Here is a 21,064-nt window from a genome sequence, read left to right as displayed (position 1 = left end):
CACCCCCAGGCATATATAATTAGTGTAATATGTATTTGGAAGCCTGAAATTTGTACAAAAAAAGAGAGAAATCTAACAGTGGCGAAGGAGAGAGGGTTTGTTAAACCCGACGCTACAGTCTATGGGGGTGCAAAATTTCACCTCTTCTTCCCTTTCTCCATCCCACACTATGCAAACACGCATTGAGTGACCGCAGTGAGTGAATTTTTCGTCTATTGCAGCACTCTGCATAGGCAGCAACTGAAATTACAGTTTAATTAAGTGAGCTTTGCCTATGTAGAGAGCAGCAGCCATTGCCAATATCATCTCCACTGCTGTGCTCTGCATAAGGCCTCTTTCACACGTCCTGATATTTCTGGTACCGGAAAAAAACGGTACTGGATATATGTGTGTCCGTGTGTGTAATACTTGCTGCACATGTGTGGCATCCGTGTGCTGCCCTTGTGCTGCATCAGTACCACACGGACGGCCGCTAGGGAAGAAGCGCTGCAGTAAGTGTTGTTCCCCGGTGGCGGATGCTGAAGATGGCTCTCATAATGCTCCCCTGCTCTGCAGGCGATCGTCGCGAGCAGAGGAGAATGATGAGAGTTATATTAAAGTCAGAACTATGACAGCAGGTGGGGGCTTTTGGGACTATTACTCCCATCAATCTACACTTGCTGCCGCTAAGAACAGTGACAGCAGGAGCGGATGATCAGAGTATTCCTCACAATCCACCTGCAATATAACAAAATAAATGAATGAAAAACCCGGTGTGGCTTCCCCCCTATTTTCTTGAACCAACCAGGCAAAACCCTCAGCTGTCAGCTTCAGCAAGGTTGGTTATCAAGTATAGAGGGGTCCCCATGCTGCTTTTTTAATTACCGTCAGCAAGGTTGGTTATTAAGTATAGAGGGGTCCCCATGCTGTTTTTTTAATTATCGTATATACTCGTGTATAAGCCGAGATTTTCAGCACTTTTCTTTAGTGCTGAAAACGCCCCCCTTGGCTTATACACGAGTAAGTTGTCCAGTACGCTGGCGGGGGAGGGGGAGCGGCGGAGCAGTGGCAGGAGCTGGCGGCTGTGGCACAGTGACAGCTGCAGCCGCCGGCTAGCATAAGACATAATTCTCGCCCTCCGTCGCTGCATCTCCATCCCTGCATCTCCGTTGACCCGGCGCCGGCAGCTCTCGTCTCCTTTGCTGAGCGGTCACGTGGTACCGCTCATTAAGGTAATGAATATGTATGCGTCTCCACTCCCATAGGCGTGTGAGCCATGCATACAACGCAGCATCATTGACCAGCAGGGACATCATCGAGGTTCCCAGCCGGGCTGAACTGCTGTGACCTCAGGACCACTGGGAAAAAGTCAGTGATGAGGTCACCGCAGTTCAGCCCGGCCTCGATGATGTCACCGCTGGTCAATGACGCTGCGCTCGCAGCAGCTCATTCACCAGTGGTTCTCAGCCTGGACGGTAGCATCTTGGCAGCGTCCAGGTTGAAAACTATTTAGCCCCCAGACGTGGATTACGGCGTGGGACAGAACGACGGACAGGTATGGTATATTGTTGTTTTTTAATTTTAGCTTTATTAAAGGAGATCGAGGGCTTCGGTGGAATTAGGCGAGGTCATAAGTATGTTTTAATTGAGATTATTAAAGGAGTCACTCACTGAATGTAGCATTATTATGGGGGCACTGACTGTGTTTAATGATGTTATAGGGCACTCACTGCGTGTAACATAATGGGGGCACTGACTGTGCTTAATGATTTTATGGGGCACTGACTGCATGTAATATTGTAATGGGGGCACTAATTGTGTTTAATGATGTTATAGGGCGCTCACTGCTTGTAACATTATTATGAGGGCACTGACTGTGCTTAATGATGCTATGGGGCACTCACTGAATGTAGCATTATAAAGGGAGCACTGACTGTTTAATGATGTTATAGGACACTCACTGAATGTAACATTATTATGGGGACATTGACCGTATTTAATGATGTTATGGGGCACTCACAGCGTGTAACATTGTTATGGGGGCACTGACTGTGGGTTTCAATGTTATGTGTACACTGACTGCATACAATAGTAGTATTATGGGGGCACGGACTGTGTGTAACGATTATATAATAATTTTTATTTCTATAGCACCGATTACATTTTGGAGGGGACTTGTACAGACAATAGAAGACATTTACAGAAAAACATATGAAATCAACAGATACCAGGAGGAGTGAGGGTTCTGATCACAAGGTACAATCTATGAGGAAATGGAGACAGGAAAGGTGAATGGCAAAATAAGCTTGTATTGTACGTTCCAGCTATCAATAAAATACATAGGGGGATTCACATGAACCGGTCACCAGCCAGTATCCATACAAGTACAGACACAGAGGGCTATTAAGTGAGTGGAGGGTGTGAACAGATGCCAAGAGGGTCCTAATTTGGAAGAAAATTTTGTGTGGGCAAAACAGGGATAGTTAGATAAGTGAGGTGGGACGATAGACAAGTCTGCAGAAATGCGTTTTCAGAGCACACCTAAAACTGTGTATTGGGGAAAAATTGAATTGACCTGGGTAGAGCATTCTAGAGAATTGGCGCAGCACGTGAGAAGTCTTGGAGACGGGAGTGGGAGGTTCGGATTATCGAGGATGTTAGTCTTAGGTCATTAAAAGAACGGAGGGTGCGGGTAGGGTGGTAGGCTGAGACAAGGGAGGAGATGTAGGGTGGTGCTGAGCCATGGAGAGCTTTGTGTGTGAGAGAAATAAGTTTGAATTGCATTCTGTAGCAGATGGGCAACCAGTGTAATGACTGACACAAGGTGGAGGTATCGGTTGGTCAGGAATATGATCCTGGCTGCTGCATTCAGGATGGATTGGAGAGGGGAGAGTTTAGTAAAAGGGAGACCGATTAGTACAGAGTTACAATAGTCCAGACATGAATTAATAAGAGCTACAGTAAGAGTATTTGCCGAGTCAAAGGTGAGAAAAGGTAGAATTCTAGAGATATTTTTGAGGTGTAGGTGACATGAGCGGGCTAGTGATCGGATGTAGGGGGAGTGAATACAAGATCTGAACCAAGAGTGACCCCAAGACAGCAGGCATGCTGCAGGGCAATAATAGTGGAACCACACACAGAAATGGCAATGTCATGTGTAGGTAGGTTAGTGGAGGGAGGAAACGCAGGGAGTTCAGTTTTTGACAGGTTCAGTTTCAGATAGAGGGAAGACATGATGTTAGAGACAGCGGACAGACAATCCCTGGTGTTTTGCAGTAATACAGGGGTGATGTCAAGAGACGATGTGTATAATTGGGTGTCATCAGCATAGAGATGGTACTGAAAACCGAATCTACTGGTTGTTTTCCAAGAAGGGCAGTGTACAAGGAGAAAGAAGAGGGGACCTAAGACTGATTTGTGAGGAACCCCAACAGTAAAGGGAAATGAGAGGAGCTGGAGCCAGCAAAAGATACAGTGAAGGAGCGGTCAGAGAGATAGGAGGAGAACCAGGAGAGAACGGTATCTTTGAGCCCGATGAAGCAGAGCGTAGTGAGGAGGAGCTGGTGATCCACAGTGAGAGAGAGATCCAGGAGGATCAGCAGGGAGCAGTGACCATTAGATTTAGCTGTTGGTAGATCATTAGAGACTCTATTGAGGGCAGTTTCAGTGCAAAGAGTGGAAACCGGATTGTAAAGGTTCAAGAATCAAGTGATCTGAGACGTAGAGGATCAGCCAGGAGTGGATCAAGCGTTCCAGGAATTTAAGATGAAGGGAAGATTAGAGACAGGTCTATGGTTCGCAGCGGAGTTCTGGTCGAGTGATGGTATTTTAAGTAATGGATGTAGGTGGCGTGTTTAAATGAGGAGGAAAAGATATCAGATGAGCAAGAGATATAGGGTACGTGCCCACGGTTAGGAATCGGTAGCGCTGTGGACGCAGCACATGTCCGCTGTGTCCAAAGTGCTGCTGGATAATCGAACGCAGGTGATTCCGCATGTGTTCATTGAACAGTGCGGATTCACCGTGTCCAATACATTGTACGGGTGAATATACCTTGCGGAGGCTCATGTCCACAAGATAAATATACATGCTGCGGTCTGGAAAGGCGTGCCGCATGTCCGTCTCCGCAGGGAAGCCATGGGCGCTGGTGCTCGCTTAGTGGACATTAAATTTCTTGAAATCCCATCCACTATGCTGTAACATCTGGACGCTGCGGGTTGGACACTGCAGAAGTACGCAGCGTCCAACCAACAGCATTTACTGACCATGTGCACCTACCCTAAATATTTTAGTTAGGTGATTGATGACAGTTGGGGAAAGGGACAGGAGGAGATGTGAGGAAATAGGGTCACTTCTGCAGGTAGTAGGATGAGAAGATGCAAGGAGCTTGTTTACGTCTTCAGTGACCGGTTCAAAGACAGAATGTGAGCTAGATGCAGTGCAGGAGGGAAGAGAAGGCATGGCGTTAGGGGATTGGGAGAAAAAATATTTAGTGTTATGAGATCACGCGGCATCAGGCAATGTTATGGGGGCATTTCCTATTTCTGTCAATATTAAAAAACGATTTGCTGTCAGGTGAAACTTTGGCAAACTCTATGGAGAAATGCTGTCGCTCTGCTGTCGGTTCACCTTTTTTTCCTGAGAAGTTACTGAAGCAATAATCCATTGATGTGGATTGTAATAATCAGAATTAGAATAGGAGTGTTCTTCTTTAATAATGTCTCTTCATTCGATTGGCTTGAAATTGAAAAAAAAAAACACATTCATATATGAATGACGCAGGGACCTAATTTATCCAGTGTTGATTTTCCTCTCTGCGGGGTCGCTTTAAATTTACACTGTTGACTCATGACTTTAATGGGACCCTGCTCCTGGGCTGAGTCAGTCTCCGTCTGTAGAGCAAACACTACACATGCATCGACATAAATAGACCTCAATCTTCTGTGCCAGATCCTGAGCCACAGAGCGACATTAGAGGAAACCGTGAAACATAAGCAGATCATTCTATATGGATTTTTTCTAGGGATTCAAGCATGAAAAATTTAGCAAATCATCCAATTCATAAAAGGTTTACCCCCTTTTTTTGTTTACTTAAATTCATATATTTGGGGCTAACAAATCATTTTTGCTTAAAAATTTTGTACCATTTGGCATCATTTTTTCCCCGCACATTCATCTTTGCCTGGACCGAGGCTATAAATCAACTAAGAGGAGCTCAGAAAAAGACGAAAGCATTCAGAATGAGCTCACTGATAGATTCTCAGTTACATCATTCTGCAGCCAGCAGTAGCCAGTGGACTACAGAAGCAATAGGCTGCAGGTTTGACTCTCCCTCTCCTCCTTGCTTTACATTATTGCACTATGGTGGCAGTATTAGCACAGGGTATGGTGATATTATTTGGGTTCTCTATGACACTGTTATTTGGGTACTGTGAAAAAAAGACATTTGTACAAATATGCAAAATTTATTAAAAACATGTTTTGGTGTCAAATACTTTCACATTTATCATGCCACATGCTTAATGTTGGTAAATTTGGCAGAATTTGCAGCATTTCTGCAAAACTATAGATTTAGACTTTTATAATGATTGATAAATCCCCTTGTTCCTTTACATGCAAACTCTAAAAGCAAAAATCCGCACCCCTCCATGTACAGGAGGATTACATTGTGCTCAGTGATCACACTCATCCAGATCTGACCTCAACCCAAAGAAGCATTTTCAGCTTCCATCTAAAAGCAGACAGAAAGCTTTGTGGTTTTTGTTTCTGGAAATGCTGCATCACAGTTCTGGCAGTAATCAGCAGAGTCACCTTAGTAATGTACCAGTCATTGGCACAAATGGTGATCCCCAATATGACGGTCAGTGGCTCCTCCTGTGGAGGCAGGAGTGGTTTTAACACTAGAGCAGAGATGTAATGTAAAGCATGGAGAAGAAATGCAGAGCGGCAGACTACAAGTCCTCATACACATTAGGTGAAAGTTGGTGGAATTGGCCAAAAATCTGATGGGTATGAGAATCTTCTGACTTTCCCACGACAGATGATGTTGGGGGAGAGAATGAAAGGGCAGGTTACATTTCAGCACTTGATCCTGTTGCTGTGAGGGGACATAAGCAGTTGGAAGAGGGGACAGAGGTGTGTAGGGGGAGACAGAGGTGTGTAGGGGGAGACAGAGGAGTGTAGGGAGAGAAAGGTGAGCAGAGGGGAACAGGTGTGTAGGGGGAGACAGAGGTGTGCAGAGGGAGACAGAGGTGTGTGGAGGGAGATAGGTGTGTGGAGGGAGACAGGTGTGTGGAGGTGGACAGAGGTGTGTAGGGGAGACAGAGGTGTGCGGAGGGAGACAGAGGTGTGTAGGGGAGACAGAGGTGTGTGGAGGGAGACAGGTGTGCCGAGGGAGACAGGTGTGCGGATGTAGACAGAGGTGTGTGGAGGGAGACAGGTGTGCGGAGGGAGACAGAGGTGTGTAGGGGTGGACAGAGGTGTGCGGAGGGAGACAGAGGTGTTCGGAGGGAGACAGAGGTGTTCGGAGGGAGACAGAGGTGTTCGGAGTGAGACAGGTGTGCGGAGGGAGACAGAGATGTGTAGGGGTGGACAGAGGTGTGTAGGGGAGACAGAGGTGTGTAGGGGAGACAGAGGTGTGTAGCGGGAGACAGAGGTGTGCGGAGGGAGGCCGAGGTGTGCCGAAGGAGGCAGGTGTCCCGAAGGAGACAGAGGTGCGTGGAGGTAGAGAGGTGTGTGGAGGGAGACAGGTGTGCGGAAGGAGGCAGAGGGGGGTGGAGGGAGACAGAGGTGTGTAGGGGTGGACAGAGGTGTGCGGAGGGAGACAGAGGTGTGCGGAGGGAGACAGAGGTGTTCGGAGGGAGACAGAGGTGTTCGGAGTGAGACAGGTGTGCGGAGGGAGACAGAGATGTGTAGGGGTGGACAGAGGTGTGTAGGGGAGACAGAGGTGTGTAGGGGAGACAGAGGTGTGTAGGGGGAGACAGAGGTATGCGGAGGGAGGCAGAGGTGTGCCGAGGGAGGCAGGTGTGCCGAAGGAGACAGAGGTGCGTGGAGGTAGAGAGGTGTGTGGAGGGAGACAGGTGTGCGGAAGGAGGCAGAGGGGGGTGGAGGGAGACAGAGGTGTGTAGGGGTGGACAGAGGTGTTTGGAGTGAGACAGGCGTGTGGAGGGAGACAGAGATGTATAGAGGTGGACAGAGGTGTGTAGGGGAGACAGAAGTGTGTAGGGGAGACAGAGGTGTGTAGGGGTAGACAGAGGTGTGCGGAGGGAGGCAGAGGTGTGCGGAGGGAGGCAGGTGTGCTGAGGGTGACAGAGGTGCGTGGAGGTAGACAGGTGTGTGGAGTGAGACAGGTGTGCGGAGGGAGGCAGAGGGGGGCGGAGGGAGACAGGTGTGTAAGGGCGGACACAGGTGTGTGGAGTGAGACAGGTGTGCGGAGGGGGGCAGAGGGAGACAGAGGTGTGTAGGGGTGGACACAGGTGTGTGGAGGGAGACAGAGGTGTTCGGAGTGAGACAGGTGTGCGGAGGGAGGCAGAGGTGTGTAGGGGTGGACAGAGGTGTGTAGGGGGGAGACAGGTGTGCGGAGGGAGGCAGAGGTGTGTAGGGGTGGACAGAGGTGTGTAGGGGGGACAGTGGTGTGTGGAGGGAGACAGAGGTGTTTGCATGATTGGAAGAGGTGTGTAGGGGGGACAGAGGTGTGTGGGGGTAGAAGGGTGTGGTGGGGAAAAAGGTGTGTGGAGGGGGACAGAGGTGTTTGCATCATGAGAAGAGGTGAGGGGGACAGAGGTGTTTGCATCATGAGAAGAGGTGTGCGGAGGGGGACAGAGGTGTGCGGAAAAGGACATAGTTGTAAAGTGGGGGGATAAAAGTTTGCGGATTGTGACAGTTGTCTGGTGGGGGGACAGAGTTGTCTGACAATGGCTTTCTGCCCTACACCTTCACAGTGCTGAAATAAAAGTGTGTGAAGGGTGACAGAAGTGTGCAGAGGGGGATAAAGGTAGGCGGAGTGTGACAGAGATGTGCGGAGGAGGTTAAAGGATAAAGGTGTGCAGATGGTGACAGGTGTTTAGAGGGGCACAAAGGTGAGTGACAGTGGCTTTCTACCCTACATTTTCATAGTGAAATATAGGCGCTGTAAAAGTCCAAAAAATATCACCAGTGTCCAAATATAGAGCCCATTATAGTGCCCACGCGACTGTGCCATATAGTGTTCAGATAATATTACCAAACAATTTCCATACAATACTGCCATAGTGCCAAGTGATCGTGTCACACAGATATTATCACTTTCTCCATATAATAATATTGCTACAGTGTCAGAAGTGTCATACAATATTCCAGTAATATTATCATAGTGAGCAAATAATGATGTAATAGTGCCATACAATATGCAAATAACATGACCACTGTAGCGGCCTAATAACAGGACTGAAGCCAAGTCTTCAAGACAAAATTTTAATAATACTACCATAGATTGCCCATGTAGAAACTCCACATAGCAGTCAAGTAATAATGCCATATAGTGCTGAATAAAAGCCTAGACGTAGTGATGGGCTACTGTCCTGATGGGAGTTGTGGGGCTTTTATCTTGAGACTGTATTGCACAGTGTACGGCCATCGTTCATGCTCCGATACTCATGTCCTGGAGCACGTGAATGTCCTTGAGGTCCCGGCCGTATTCTTGAATTACGATAATGCTTCCCTCATGTTTAATTCATAATCGTTTTGGGTTATTGCTTACTTGTGCACTGAACCAATATGGTGACTCCTGTAAGCTGAGGATATCTCCCCGAGGATTGGAGAAAGAATTACTCTTACTGCAAAACAACAACACTGATCATTAGAGTTAATTACAAACACTGGTAAGACGGGCCACCATCATCAAGACAACAACATAATAACATAATCTTAAAGGAGGGGTCCGAGATTAGACAAACATGGCTGCTTTATTCCCAAAACAGAGCCATGCCTGACCACTGGTTATGTGTGGTATTGCAGTTCAGACTAAAGGTACCGTCACACTCAGCAACTTTGCAACGAGAACGACAACAATCCGTGACGTCGCAGCGTCCTGGATAGCGATCTCGTTGTGTTTGACACGCAGCAGCGATCTGGATCCCGCTGTACGATCGCTGGTCGGAGCTAGAAGTCCAGAACTTTATTTGGTCGTCAGATCGGTGTGTATTGTCATGTTTGACATCAAAAGCAACGACGCCAGCAATGTTTGACATGGAGCTAACAACCAGCGAGAACGAGAAGTGAGTCGCCGTTACGTCACTGGATCGCTCCTGCATCGTTCTGGAGTTGCTGTGTTTGACGTCTCTACAGCGACCTAAACAAGCGACGCTCCAGCGATCTAGTTTAGGTCGGCTCATTGTCTATATCGCCGCAGCGTCGCTGAGTGTGACGGTACCTTTATTCACCTCAATACTGCTGAGCTTCAATGTCAGACACAACCCATTGATGGGCAGAGAAGCCAGTCTGAATTATTATTTATCCAAAACTTGAGTGTATGATAGTAGACATTCTGAATGATAGTGGTCATACTGGTGGATAGTGGTCATATTGGAGGATAGTGGTCATGCTGGATGATAGCGGTCATAGTGGAAAATAGCAGTCTTAGTGGAAAATAGTGGCATTACTGAATGATAGTGGTAATACTGGAATATAGTGGTCAAACTGAATGACATATGCCATGCTGGATCATAGTGAACCTACCGGATGATAGCATTTATACTGGGAGATGGTCATAATGGATCATAGCGGTCATACTGAATGATAATGGTCATACTGGATTATAGCAGTCATACTGGATGATAGGGGTTATACTGGATGATAATGGTCATACTGGATGATAGCAGTCATACTGGAAGATGGTCATACTGGATGATAGCGGTCATACTGGATGATAGCGGCCATACTGGATGATAGCGGCCATACTGGATGATAGCAGTCATACTGGATGATAGCAGTCATACTGGATGATAGCGGTCATACTGGATGATAGCGGTCATACTGGATGATAGCAGTCATACTGGAAGATGGTCATACTGGATGATAGCGGTCATACTGGAAGATGGTCATACTGAATGTTACTGGTCATAATGGAGTATAGTGGTCATACTGGATAATAGCATTCACACTGAAAGATGGTCATACTGTATGATAGTGGTCATACTGGATGCTAGCGGTCATACTGGAAGGTCATACTGAATTATAGTGGTCATACTGGATGCTAGCGGTCATACTGGAAGATGGTCATACTGGAAGATGGTCATACTGAATGATAGTGGTCAAACTGGATGATAGCGGTCATACTGGAAGATGGTCATACTGAATGATGGCGGTCATACTGGAAGATGGTCATACTGGAAGATGGTCATACTGATTGATAGTGGTCATACTGGATAATAGCAGTCATGCTGAATGATAGCAGTCATATTGGAATGATAGTGGTCATATTGTATGATAGCGGTCTTACTGAATGATAGCCGTCATGCTGGAAGCTGATCAAACTCGACGAAAGCAGTCTGTAATAATTATAGGGGATAACTCAGGAGACTCTTTGCGTGGAACAAGACAACTACAGGACACAGTTTTATAAGTGGTAAAGTCTATATTATCACACGGTGATTCAAACAGGTGCAGAGAGAAACTCAAGTCCACAACACTTGGAGTAAATATTAAATGCAGCTTAGCAGTCTATAGGAAACTTCAGAGGAAAATGCAATCACGCAGAAAGTCTATGAAGCACAATTATTCTTGAGGATACTTGACACGAATAAGTCCTTGCTTAGTCCAAAACACAGATAGATATGCTTATAAGGCAGTTCAAATAATATCTTAGCTCAACCAGAGAGGCCTGGGTAATACTCTCAGGTTCTTGCAGAGCAGAAACCGCTTACATGTCCAGCAAATGAAGATGGAAGTAAACACGAGCAGCAGATAAAGAAGGATTACTGGAACTGGTGTATGCAGGAGGAACTCAGAGCAGAGTAGCAGGATAACCACACAGGTTCACAGGAGCAGATATATAGCCAGGGAGTCACCAGAGGTCAGGAGCTGGATGCAAGGTAGAATACTCTAGCACAGACTGAAGGCTGGGGTAGAGTTTTATAGCAGGAAGACACAGTGCACATGAGACCAAAGACGCCATCTGGGAAAATGGCAGTAATGCACAAAAGGTAATAAAAAATGTTCAGAGTCCTGACACAGTCATACTGGAAGATGATCAAACTCGACGATAGCGGTCATACTGGAAGGATGTCTATCCCAGGTTTTACCTGTATATGACAAAAACCTTGAGTCGTCCGCAATGATAAAATAAAATGTAGCGTATATTGTAGAATGTGTGTGACCTGATTTAATCACAGCCCCTTAAAGATTAGCACTAATTACCCCATCTAATGTCATTGTGTGAACAGATACTGAGACAGTCTCTGCTGTTAATGAGTTTCAAGTGTGAAAAGCAAAAGCGGCAGTGATGAAAGTGGTTTTAAATGTTGAAAATTTTCAAGATAGCAGGTTACTCTAATATATACACTATATGGAGAAAAGTATGTGCCCCCTCCACATCTCACCTCCAGGAGCTTTTCTCACCTCCTCTCCTACATCCATGGACATTAATATGGAGTTGCCGCTCTGCAGATATAACGGTTCCGCACTTCTGGGAAGGATTTCTACAAGATTTTTGGAGGTGTCTCTGGGGATTTTTGCACCTTCATCCAGAAGAGCATTTGTGAGGTCAGACTCTGATGTTGGGGGGTGGTCGGGGACACAATCTCCGATCTAGGTGTTGAATGCAGTCAGGGGGTAATGTTCTCATGGAATCACAAAACACAGACTCCACCATCAGATGTCAGATAGAAAAGTGCGATCCGCCACTGCACAGAACACTTCTCCTCCAGAGACCAATAGTGGCTGCTTTACACCATTCCATCCGACGCTCGGCATTGTGCTTGGTGATGTAAAGGTTTCAATTCAACTGTGGAAGGAGCTATAAAAAAAATCGCACACTTAGGTGTGTCCAAACACTTTTGTCCATATACTGTATACACATATATTTATATTATCGGACTATCTGCCATAGATGACGGTCATCACTGGACTTGTTTCACCACCTTGCAGCATTATATGGCAGCCATTATTTTGGTTTTCTTATACCCAAGTATAATTTGATCCATAAACTACAAAGAAGGCCTTTCACTCTGGATGACTCATGTTTATGTATTAAAGGTTCACAGCAAAAACAAATGTACATAAATTAGCTTTAAAAAATAAGTTATATAACTTACTAGCAGTTCAGTGTATAAAGCAGGAAACTCCTTTAACATCACACTTAATTAACGCTCTCTCCTTGATGAGATCATTTTGTCCCCTGGTCCATCGTACGGAGATATCAGTGCTATAAATGGGACATATAGGCTGGGTTGGGAGCGCTTCAGCTGCTTCCTGCTAACGAGAGGGTACTTTTTTGGGTTGTAGCTTCCCCCTTTAAGAGCGTGAATCATGTCACTATACAGATCCTTTCACGTTGAGGGTCATGCTGAGCGCCAGTTGTGGAACCATTATCTGTCCTGCCGCCAAGAGCTTGTTCAGATCTGCCAAGAGAGTCCTAACAGAAGGCTGCAAAAGACAGCTTGAACCAAGAAAACCAGGCAGTGCCGGCTGCTGATTATACACTGTGTATGTAAAACACACTAAATTGGGGACTGTCTTCTTTGCTGACATGAAAAACGAAATGCACTCTGTCAATCACACATGCCTATTAGATGACTAACCCGGCTCCCACACATGACGTGTAGGCTGAGAATATGCTGCCATCGCTGTGCGCTGGTTGTGCACAAAACAGATACCATCTTTTATTTACCTCATCACTGATAAAAATACCAACTTATGTCATGAACAGCTTTACGGATGTATCAAAAGTCGGGGATGTTACCAGGATGAAGGTGCCATGGCGCAGGTGGTTTTGAGGACATCGGAGAGCACAGGAAGAAAGAGGCTACAGAAGGGACAGAAAATGTCTCCAATAAATATGCGCTTTGGCATTTGCTATTAAGTCCAGGTTAGGACTCTCGTCACCTTGGAATTTTACTGGAAGTTTTTGATCTGTCATATTCTTTACGGATAACACATGTGTTTTACTGATTTACGGATAACACATGTGTTTTACTGACTGTCTAAATTTTATCCAGTTGCCTTCTAGACTGGGAAAATACAATAAGTCTTTTACTGGATGACGACATTTTATCCAGTCTCCTTCTAGACTGGGAAAATACAACACGTTTTTTACTGTCTAAATTTTATCCAGTCTCCTTCTAGACTGGGAAAATACATGTCTTTTACTGGATGGCTAAATTTTGTCCATGGGCCACATACCGATTCCATGTGCAGTCCCTTATGCAGTTATTTTGGGATATCCCCTTGGTTCAATGGAAATTTTACGTAGTTTTCCACCAGTCCTGTCATTAGGACAATCCTTAAATATGTGATTGATGGCATGTCCAGCCTAAAATCCAAAAAAGACCACAGTGCTTACTGTAGCTTATTTGCTCCTTCTGTATACTACTCAGTATCAATCCCATTTCTTTAATGATGGGGGGTTACAGGTGGCCAAATGCCTACTGATCAAACAATAATGGTCTATATTAAAAAACAGTGCATCAACACGTATTCCTAATCCCAATGGGCTTTCATTAGGGTCATCAGTGACTTTATCCACTTGGTTATCTCTAGTCGTACTTCTAAGACTTGTGGTATTGTTATTTATTTATTTTACTCGCTTATATAGCGCCCTTAATTCCACAGCACTTTACTGACATCATTATACATTATATATGAAAAGTCAATGCTGGGAAAAAGTACAGTACTTGGGTTTTAGCCCACAATGATTATTAGTATGTGTCTAATTTGTAGGATAAGAGTATCTTTGAGCTGCAACACCTTTTGAATAATTTCCTAGAGCTGGAGTCACACCCGGCAAACCCAGGCAAGAGAGCAAATCCACTACCACTCGGGCTGACTTGGCCAAAATTTCCATTGATGATATGTATGTAGCAGCACTGATACTGGCTGTGTTAGCCAGCCTGCACCCAAGTCCAACAGCTGGCTCCTGTAGCAGCAGTTTAATCCTTAAATGCCGCTATCAGTCATGACAGTGGCATGTAAGAGGTTGGAAATGGGAAGTTGGTAACCCTTCTGGGGCCAATTTCCCCTCTAAGCTTGCCATCAAAAATGGGTTCTTATGAGATTGGTAATTTTACAATATCACAGTATTGCAATATTTAAAAAAAAAGTAAATAAAAGTTACTATCACCCTCCCCTTTTATCAGGACGTAAATACATTCTAAAAGGTTAAATAAAAATAAATATTTGTCACGTGAGTTAACTGTAACAAGATATAATATTTATCCCATGTGGTGAATGCAAAGTGGAAAAAAAACAATATGGCAGAATTGCTGCTTTGGGTTTGGGCCAGTTTGCTCCCCCCCCCCCAAAAAAAAATAATGAATGAAATTTCAGTGCTCGGTCCGGATTCATATACCTGATAGCGGAGCTCGGTGCTGCCGTACACACAGGATCCAATGTCTCTCTCCACTGACACTAATAAGGAATTTCTCATTTGTTTCTTGGCAGATTCTTGATCTGAGGACACTTCTCACGTATACGAGGAGCATGGTAAGTTACCCTAATCTTGACCATCTAGCCAATATTCATGCGTTTGTCAATATTTCCATTGACATCTACATAAACTATTCAGTAACTTTCGGAATGTTGCACTTTACTGTTTTTACTCCAATTTTTTTTTTTTTACATTTTTCGGGTTCTTGAAAACAGACTCTAGTTTAGCTGCACCCACTGTCAGATGCCGTGTAACTCAACTCCCCTAATGTCTCATATACCGTTCTGGGTGCAGAGTTAGGGCATAACAATGTGTGGTGTGCAGTGTGGGTGCATTATTTTGTGTTGTCGGGCACTGTGGGGACATCATACTGTGTTGGGGAGCTGTGGAGACATACTTTGGAGGGAATACATTGTGTGGCATCATACCGTGTGAGGAGTCACTGTGGAGACATCATACTGTGTGATGGGTCACTGTGGGGACATCATACTGTGTGAAGGGGTCACTGTGGAGAAATCATACTGTGTAAGGGGTCACTGTGGGGACATCATACTGTGTGAAGGGGTCACTGTGGAGAAATCATACTGTGTGAGGGGTCACTGTGGGGACATCATACTGTGTGAAGGGGTCACTGTGGAGACATCATACTGTGTGATGGGTCACTGTGGGGACATCATACTGTGTGAAGGGGTCACTGTGGAGAAATCATACTGTGTAAGGGGTCACTGTGGGGACATCATACTGTGTGAAGGGGTCACTGTGGAGAAATCATACTGTGTGAGGGGTCACTGTGGGGACATCATACTGTGTGATGGGTCACTGTGGGGACATCATACTGTGTGATGGGTCACTGTGGGGACATCATACTGTGTGAAGGGGTCACTGTGGAGAAATCATACTGTGTAAGGGGTCACTGTGGAGACATCATACTGTGTGAAGGGGTCACTGTGGAGAAATCATACTGTGTAAGGGGTCACTGTGGGGACATCATACTGTGTGAAGGGGTCACTGTGGAGAAATCATACTGTGTGAGGGGTCACTGTGGGGACATCATACTGTGTGAAGGGGTCACTGTGGAGACATCATACTGTGTGATGGGTCACTGTGGGGACATCATACTGTGTGAAGGGGTCACTGTGGAGAAATCATACTGTGTAAGGGGTCACTGTGGGGACATCATACTGTGTGAAGGGGTCACTGAGGGAACATCATGCTGTGTGGAGTGGGCATTCTGGGACATCTTACTGTGTTTTGGACACTGACATGGGCATCAAACTGTGTGTAGGGGGCATTTTTGGGGTGTTATACTGCCTGAAGTGTCATTATACTGTATGGGGGCCATGAAGGAGGTATGAGGAAAGGGGAAACACTATGGATTTCACTAGGGGACTATTCTGTGCTGGAGCACATAAAGGACAGTGCGGGATAGGCCTGCGGTTTAGCACACTTCAATATATATTGCTCTTACCAGTCTTTAAAAGTTGGGTGTTATGTCTATGGGGGTATGCCTATGGGGGGATACATCCATGGCCCAAATTTTTGAAGTGAAGACACATGTGAGCACTTTACTAGTATCTTTGGTTTTTATTAATTTATGGCTTGTGTAAATCTCGTATTTCTCAGTAGCAGACATCGCCAGCTCTTCCTTCACCAGTGATCTCTTAGCAAAATTGCAGAGTATGTGATAATGAACTACAAGTTATGGAGAGAAAGCCGAGGTGTGATCATAATTACTCCTTCTTCTCTGCAATTAATGTAATGTCAGGAAATAACACATTACTTATCTCATTTACACTGTGAGTAATTCCCAGGCCGTCCCCATATGAAGCTTCTCCTGCACCCGCGTTAGGACAATTAAAGGGGCCTTTTCCGTAAGGTAATAAGCTGGAATCTCCCAGTATCCCCTGCTTGTTCAGTGTCTGCAGAGTTGCCTACTGGAAGTCTCATTTTTATACCAGATACTGCTCCAGGGACTTGAAATGTAACCAAAAGACTCCTTGGATACTTCTCTAAATTTTCTTGGCCAACCCACTGGGTCTATTATCTTTAACGTTGCCCATTATGTCTTGACGTCCTTGATGCTGAGAAATACAAGCAGACACTTATCCATCATGTAATAACTTCAATGAGGCGTTTGATCTGCTCCAAATTTATTGTGCTTCAAGGCAACGACTCCAAACATCTAGCCAATGTCATTAAGAACCATCTTCAGAGTAAAGAAAAACATAGAGTCCTAGAAGTGGTGATCCAGTCCCAAAGAGTCCTGATCTCACGTGATCCAATCAGTCTGGGATCATGTGAAGAGACAGAAGGATCTGCACAAGCGTCATACCCAGAAGACCTGCGGTCAGGTCTCCAAGATGTTTGGAACAATCTCCTGCTGAGTTCCTTCAAAAAATGCAAGTGACGAGAAGAACAGATCCTTTGATGCTGTTTTGAAGACAAAGGGCGGTGACACCAACTACTCACGTGATTTATATTTCTCTTTACGTCATTCACTTTCCATTTTGTAACTGTTAGAAATAAACTATTAACACTTCTATTTTTCAAAGAATTCTTACTTTGCCACATTTTTTAACACCTGCCTTAAACATTTGCATGCATACACGAAGTCCACCATCAGAACCCTGACTCTAGTTCTGAAGTATATTATAGAAGGTAACTCAGGGTCAGTAATGTAATGTATGTACACAGTGACTGCACCAGCAGAATAGTGAGTGCAGCTCTGGGGTATAATACAGGAGGTAACTCAGGATCAGTAATGTAATGTATGTACACAGTGACTGCACCAGCAGAGTAGTGAGTGCAGCTCTGGGGTATAATACAGGATGTAACTCCGGATCAGTAATGTATGTACACAGTGACTGCACCAGCAGAATAGTGAGTGCAGCTCTGGGGTATAATACAGGATGTAAATCAGGATCGGTAATATAATGTATGTACAGTTGTACACAGTGACTGCACCAGCAGAATAGTGAGTGCAGCTCTGGAGTATAATACAGGATGTAACTCAGGATCAGTAATGTAATGTATGTACACAGTGACTCCACCAGCAGAATACTGAGTGCAGCTCTGAAGTATAATACAGGATGTAACTCAGGATCAGTAATGTAATGTATGTACACAGTGACTCCAGAGCTGCACTCACTATTCTGCTGGTGGAGTCACTGTGTACATACATTACATTACTGATCCTGAGTTACATCCTGTATTATACTCCAGAGCTGCACTCACTATTCTGCTGGTGGAGTTACTGGGTACATAAATTACATTACTGATCCTGAGTTACATCCTGTATTATACTCCAGAGCTGCACTCACTATTCTGCTGGTGGAGTCACTGTGTACATACATTACATTACTGATCCTGAGTTACATCCTGTATTATACTTCAGAGCTGCACTCACTATTCTGCTGGTGGAGTCACTGTGTACATACATTACTGATCCTGAGTTACATCCTGTATTATACTTCAGAGCTGCACTCACTATTCTGCTGGTGAAGTATAATACAGGATGTAACTCAGGATCAGTAATGTAATGTATGTACACAGTGACTCCACCAGCACAATAGTGAGTGCAGCTCTGGAGTATAATACAGGATGTAACTCAGGATCAGTAATGTAATGTATGTACACAGTGACTCCACCAGCAGAATAGTGAGTGCAGCTCTGAAGTATAATACAGGATGTAACTCAGGATCAGTAATGTAATGTATGTACACAGTGACTCCACCAGCAGAATAGTGAGTGCAGCTCTGAAGTATAATACAGGATGTAACTCAGGATCAGTAATGTAATGTATGTACACAGTGACTCCACCAGCAGAATAGTGAGTGCAGCTCTGGAGTATAATACAGGATGTAACTCCGGATCAGTAATGTAATTTATGTACCCAGTGACTCCACCAGCAGAATATTGAGTGCAGCTCTGGAGTATAATACAGGATGTAACTCAGGATCAGTAATGTAATGTATGTACACAGTAACTGCTCCAGCAGAATAGTGAGTGCAGCTCTGGAGTATAATACAGGATGTAACTCAGGATCAGTAATGTATGTACCCAGTGACTCCACCAGCAGAATAGTGAGTGCAGCTCTGGAGTATAATACAGGATGTAACTCAGGATCAGTAATGTAATGTATGTACACAGTGACTCCACCAGCAGAATAGTGAGTTGTTGTGAATTAGACTTTTTTGGCTCCCTCTTGTGGTCACTAGTGATATGACTCTGGGATTGTCTTTCCTCAGTTTGGCACCCACCTGGGTCGTTAGTCCAGGGGTGTTGCTATATAAACTTCCTGGATTCTCAGTCCAGTGCCTGGCATCGTTGTAATCAGTTCCTTTCTGTTTGCTCCTGTCTGCTGGTCCTGGATCTTGCAAAATTAAGCTAAGTCTTGCTTCCTTGTTTTTTGGTTATTTGCATTGCTATTATTTTTTGTCCAGCTTGTACTAAATGTGATTCCTGATTCTGCTGGAAGCTCTAGGGGGCTGGTGTTCTCCCCCCGGGCCGTTAGACGGTTCGGGGGTTCTTGAATATCCAGCGTGGAAATTTTGATAGGGTTTTTGCTGACCGTATAAGTCATCTTACTATATTCTGCTATTAGTCAGTGGGCCTCTCTTTGCTAAATATCTAGTTCATTCTTACGTTTGTCTTTTCTCCTTACCTCACCGTTATTATTTGTTGGGGGCTTGTATCCAACTTTTGGGGTCTTTTCTCTGGAGGCAAGAAAGGTCTATCTTTTCCCTTCTAGGGTTAGTTAGTTCTCCGGCTGGCGCGAGACGTCTAGAACCAACGTAGGCACGTTCCCCGGCTGCTGCTATTTGTGGTGCTAGGATTAGATATATGGTCAGCCCAGTTACCACTGCCCTATGAGCTGGTTTTTTGTGTTTGCAGACTTGGTATGTATTTTTGAGACCCTCTGCCATTGGGGTCATAACAGTATGCCAGGCCAAGGTTGAATGTTTAATGCATTGCAGAAGTGGGATTACAAGAAAGGAAAGTCTGAGTTTTTTTTTTTTTTTCTTTCCTCTCTTTTTTCCTCCCCTTTACCTCTGAGTGGCTTGTGCTTGCTGCAGACATGAATGTCCAGACTTTGTTTACAAGTGTGGATCAGCTTGCTGCTCGTGTGCAGGGTATACAAGATTTTGTTACCAGTAGTCCAATGTCTGAACCTAAAATACCTATTCCTGAGCTGTTCTCTGGAGACCGATTTAAGTTTAGGAATTTCAGGAATAATTGTAAATTGTTTCTATCTCTGAGACCCCGTTCATCTGGAGATTCAGCTCAGCAAGTAAAAATTGTTATCTCTTTCTTACGGGGCGACCCTCAGGATTGGGCCTTCTCGCTAGCGCCAGGAGATCCGGCATTGGCAAATGTTGATGCGTTTTTTCTGGCGCTCGGATTGCTTTACGAGGAACCCAATCTTGAAATTCAGGCAGAAAAAGCCTTGTTGGCTATTTCTCAGGGCCAGGATGAAGCTGAAGTGTATTGCCAAAAATTTCGGAAATGGTCCGTGCTTACTCAGTGGAATGAGTGTGCTCTGGCCGCAAATTTCAGAAATGGCCTTTCTGAAGCCATTAAGAATGTGATGGTGGGTTTCTCCATTCCTACAGGTCTGAATGATTCCATGGCGCTGGCTATTCAAATTGACCGGCGTTTGCGGGAGTGCAAAGCCGCGAATCCTCTGGTGGTGTTGTCTGAACAAACACCTGATTTAATGCAATGTGGTAGAATTCAGACTAGAAATGAACGGAAAAATCATAGACGTCAGAATGGGTTGTGTTTTTACTGTGGTGATTCTACACATGTTATATCAGCATGCTCTAAACGCCTAACTAGGGTTGTTAGTCCTGTCGCCATTGGTAATTTGCAACCTAAATTTATTTTGTCTGTGACTTTAATTTGCTCATTGTCCTCCTACCCTGTTATGGCGTTTGTGGATTCAGGTGCTGCCCTGAGTCTTATGGATCTGTCGTTTGCCAAGCGTTGTGGTTTTGTTCTTGAGCCATTGGTAAATCCTATCCCTCTTAGAGGTATTGATGCTACGCCATTGGCGGAAAATAAACAGCAGTTTTGGACACAGGTAACCATGTGCATGACTCCTGAACATCGGGAGGTGATTCGTTTTCTTGTTCTGCATAAAATGCATGATTTGGTCGTTTTGGGTCTGCCATGGTTACAGACCCATAATCCAGTCTTGGATTGGAAGGCAATGTCTGTGTCAAGTTGGGGCTGTCAGGGAATTCATGGTGACTCCCCGCCGGTGTCTATTGCTTCCTCTACTCCTTCGGAAGTTCCTGAGTATTTGTCTGATTACCAGGATGTATTCAGCGAGTCCAGCTCCAGTGCTCTTCCTCCTCATAGGGACTGTGACTGCGCTATAGATTTGATTCCAGGTAGTACATTTCCTAAGGGAAGATTATTTAATCTGTCTGTACCTGAGCATACCGCAATGCGTTCGTATAT

At 44.9% G+C, this 21,064-nt stretch overlaps 1 protein-coding gene across 4 annotated transcripts in view; it reads left to right on the top strand.

Moving 5' to 3' along the window:
* Positions 1 to 21,064, top strand: part of PTPN5 (protein tyrosine phosphatase non-receptor type 5) — a 170,521-nt gene that overhangs the window by 62,164 nt on the left and 87,293 nt on the right. For 3 of the 4 annotated variants that reach the window (XM_077287173.1, XM_077287170.1, XM_077287169.1), the window contains exon 2: positions 14,614 to 14,655. The gene's annotated coding sequence lies outside the window, so the exon portion shown is untranslated. Of the gene's footprint in view, positions 1 to 2,215; positions 2,236 to 14,613; positions 14,656 to 21,064 lie in introns of those variants that run through there. The other variant, XM_077287172.1, reaches the window with a different exon arrangement.

This window comes from Ranitomeya variabilis, chromosome 2 (assembly GCF_051348905.1).
Source record: "Ranitomeya variabilis isolate aRanVar5 chromosome 2, aRanVar5.hap1, whole genome shotgun sequence".
NCBI lineage: Eukaryota > Metazoa > Chordata > Amphibia > Anura > Dendrobatidae > Ranitomeya > Ranitomeya variabilis.
Note: the sequence above shows the minus strand (reverse complement) of the source record. Positions and strands in the feature narration are given on the sequence as shown.